Source organism: Marmota marmota, unplaced genomic scaffold (genome assembly GCF_001458135.2).
Source record: "Marmota marmota marmota unplaced genomic scaffold, marMar, whole genome shotgun sequence".
NCBI classification, from domain to species: Eukaryota; Metazoa; Chordata; class Mammalia; order Rodentia; family Sciuridae; genus Marmota; species Marmota marmota.
Window position 1 is genome coordinate 7,647,083 of NW_025999969.1, and position 4,264 is coordinate 7,651,346.

General features: G+C 40.4%; 1 pseudogene; it reads left to right on the plus strand.

Moving 5' to 3' along the window:
• Nucleotides 1-3,291: 3,291 nt before the first annotated feature.
• Nucleotides 3,292-4,062, plus strand: LOC107154278 (annotated as a pseudogene).
• The last annotated feature ends 202 nt before the right edge of the window (nt 4,063-4,264 follow it).

The window sequence follows — 4,264 nt, forward strand, 5'->3', positions numbered from 1 at the left end:
CTCCACCAAAGTCTATAACTCTCTAATAGTCTGTGTTTCATTGAGTGTCGTCACCATCTACTAACTTTGCAGACTGGGAATATGTGTATCATCCTAGTCTTCTCTCCTTTATCTCTCACTATCAAAATTCAGCCAGTAACTCAATCTGAATCCTGAATATCTTCATCTCAGTGTCTTCCTCTTTCTTTCTCTACCCTCCATTGCCATTCACTCCAGTTTCTGTTTCTGCCTTGTTTCAGACTATGCAACAGTCCCTACCAGTGTCCCTATCCCTGTCCACCACCACAACCACCACTTTCCTATTTGGCCATACTGGGGATGGAGCCCTGGAGTGCGCTACCACTAAGCTACATCCTTAGTCCCACCTCCTTGCCTGTGTTTTATTTGTTGGTTTTTGTTTTGTTTTTGATATAGGATCTTGCTACATTGCTCAGGCTAGCCTCAAACTTATGATCCTCCTCCTCCTTTGTCTCCCAAGTTGCTGCTGTTCAGGTATTACAGGTACTCACCACCACACCCATCTCATTTTTTATATTTCTACTTCTGTTGTCTCCAATGTCTTTCTTACTTTCTAGGTAGATATTCAAAATAAATGGATTGTGATAAGAAAAAAAAAAACTTGATCGATACATGGTCTCCTCTTTTTTTTTTTAACAACCTGCCCAATGAAAAGAATAAAAGCTTAAACACTCATAATCTTTCCCTTCTCCATCTTCTCTCTACAAAAATGCATTTTATTCATTTTAAATTATCAATCCATGAGCACATTTCAATAATAAAAACTGGTTATGCAGAGAGGCCCCAAATTTTAATTTCATATCAAATTCCTATGTACTATAAAAGCTTAAAGTTTAAAATTCTCTGGAAGTTAAAGAAAAAAGACTTAGAAATTTAAAATAATAAAATTCAAATTACTTTTCTGGACTAAATTAAAGGACTGAAGAGATTTCAGAGGTCTTGAAAACTTTGTCCTGCTCTGTCTCAACTAGAATGGCCTCAACATCTAGGGAAAGATGGTTATTCTTTGGGTAGCTGATTCTCACTAGATTCAGAGTCTCTGAAGATGTGTTAGCTTAGTACTTAGTGTATGATATGCTTCACTTTTTGAGAGTCCTGAGAGTCAGTGGGACATACAAGATTCCCAGGGCATTATTACAACCACTATTTCACTCAGAGAATAAATTCTACAGCCCCAGGGCACTTTTGCTCAGCAAAATTATGTACCTAGAACCCCCTGGGAAGGATAGAAAGTAGAGAAATCTTTTTCTTAGCTTCAGCAAGATCCCAATTTACTTCAGGGGGCCAGCAAATGCAACATGAGGACCTAAACACCCAGAAGAAATTTAACCTCCTTCCTTTAGTATGGGAGTGGGTTAGACTGCCATGTGTCCTTTGGACCCCGCTCCTGAGAAGAAGGGACTCGGAACTTTCCTGAGACTAAGGAAGAACAGTGATTATATTTAACAATATGAAAGAAAGAAAGAAGAGTGAAAGAGTATGATTCTTGACAAATAAAACAGTTTTATTTTTGTCTGCCTTTGCCACATAACATTTCACTCACTGGGGATCATGTGTTCCTGTCCGCAGATTAAAAATTTTGGCAAAGTCACAGAGTACAGCGGCACATACCTATAATCCCAGCAGCTAGGGAAGCTGAGGCAGGAGGATTGGAAGTTCAAAGCCAGCCTCAGTGAAAGCAAGGTGCTAAGCAATTCAGTGAGACCATGTCTATAAATAAAATATAAAATAGGGCTGGGGATGTGGCTCAGTGACCAAGTATCCCTTAATTCAATCCCTGGTTCCCCTTCTTCCCCTGCCAAAAAAAAAAAAATCTGACAAAGTCATGAATTTTCTCTCTAGGGTTAGCTACTAGACTATCCTACAGTCACCTTAAATATCCTCAGTGGAGTGGTAAATCTCCCCTTTCCAGATTAAGCCACTGTCCCTTGTGTCAGGAAATCTGGACAAAGTTAGCTTCCCTTCCTTTTCTCTCAGTGGTCATTGTATCCACTACTCTCTGGCTGCTCTTCAGCTTTCTCACCAAAGTTGAAATGGGGAAAAGGCAGAGGGTAAGTTATCTGAACTCACACTCTTTTATACTAGTTTTGAGTTCTCTGGGAATACCAAATATTTAAAGTTGATTCTCTCCTGAAGCATTTAAAATGGTTCTTCACAGGACTCTGGGTACCCTCTAATTTGCTTTCCTTGCCCAGCAACTTTTGGGCAAGAACGCACACACATCATTTCCAACACAATTGCACTCTCCTAGCTCAGCCACCAAAGCATGTAGTTATTCTTGTTGCCTCTAATATTTTGGAAACAAGTAATACTTGTTTTTGTTGAAGGTTTCTCTGATAGCTAAGGCATAATTCATCTATGTCTGTCAACAATTTAGGGATACAAACTTCTTTCCTTCTGAGAATTGCCTATGACTATTGAATGGCAGGTTGTCCATAGATACTAGGTCTGTGTGTAGAAAGCTCACAGCCTAGGAGAGCTGTGAGTTCTTGCATTCTTGGTCCCTTTACTCAGGACATCCTTGAATTTTCACCTATCAATATGAATCACATTCAGGATTGCCAAGCTACCAGGTACAAGAGAATGTACTTTACAAGACAATTGTTGGATGATGAAAATGTCATAGACTGTAAAAAGCTTGAGGGTGAAAACCCATACACAATGGGGTTTTTAAGGCTTTGGATACAAGTGAATATTAGGGCTCTATTTTGAAGACTGGAGTCAGAAACTATAGGTTTCAGGAGGATCCCTTTTTTCGGGAGTTTGAAGGCAGCAAAGTATTGAATTGGTTTGGAAATCCACTGAAATTTCATTTCCTAAGTGTTGTTATCACTGATCTCAATTTTCTGTACAAAGCAAAGAAAAGAAAAGATTGTTAGGAAAATGGTGCAGGAGTAAATCACTTGAGCACACCTAAACTAAGCAGAAGCAAGTTTATCGTCAGGAAATCTGACAAGGTTGCGTCTGTGCAGCTGACTTTCTCTGAAGTAAAATTTTAAGTCAGAGCCTGGGTTATGCATTGGGGGTGGGCTTAGCCCCTGCTATTAAAGGTGGAGAACAAGCTTCAAAACTTCAAGAACCACAAAGGGGTGGAGGCAGGAGGAACAGGTACATTGCCATCAGCTCCTGGAATTGTCAGGCCCCTGTTTGTGAGGACCCGTGGTCAGGGTGCAGGTGGGTTCAGGTGTCAGCCTCTGGGTGAGCGGGCTTTTACAGAAAGAAGGAAGGAGAGGGGGAGCAGGTTGAGGTGTCTGGGCAGAATGGAGTTTTAACATGACTTATCTTTCTAAATTAACTCATAGTTATGTTAATAGGCTAACAAAGATCCCTTTGGTTCTAGAAAAATTCCTGAAAAAGAGGTTTATCAGGCCCTCAAAGTTACCCAGACAAAGCAGGCGCTTTTGGTAAAGAAGGAAAGAAAAAGAAAATAGTTCAGATTTAAGCAACTGGAATCATTCCTACATAATTCTTGGTGGCAGAAACATGACCACATGTGCCTCAAATGACTAGAAGTGAAACTGCTTTGGAAATGCCTGATAAACATTATTTTTTTTTTTTGTACACATCCAAAGGATTGATGGGGTGAGTTTACTGGTGCAGAGAATCAATGCAAGACTTGGTGTGAAGAAAATATTTAGTGGTGTCTTTGTTAAAAGTCACCCCCCCCCGAAGTCTAAATACTCTACGGATAGTAGGTTCCTATGTGACCTGGGGTTTCCAAATCTGAAGTCTGTCAAGGAACTCATCTTGAAATGTGGACAAACAAAGGTCAAGAATAAAACCATCCCCCTGAAAGATAATACAGTGATTAAGGAGAACCTGGGAAAGTTTGATGTCATTCATCAAGAAGACCTCATTCATGAAGTTGCCTTCCTCGAGAAGTATATCCAAGTCTCTAGATTCTTGTTCCCTTTCCGCCTCTCTGTAGTCCATCATGCTACCAAAAATAGAGTGGGCTTCCTCAAGAAGATGGGCTTACCTGGCTCTCAGGGTGAAGGCATCAATCAACTCATCTGCCAGCTGAACTATACCCAGAATATCTGAAAGCAGTGCATTAGAAGCATGTGGTTTTGTTTGGTTGAATTGTTATCAAGTACCTATATTCAGAGAAGATTATTTTCGGCCTAAAGAAACTGGAAAAGAGGGTTTGGGAAAGGGACAGAGGTTATGATCATGGCAGGCATCTCTCATCACAGCCCTGTTCTAAGGAAAATTCCATAGTTTTCCACATTGACCACCTCTGCCT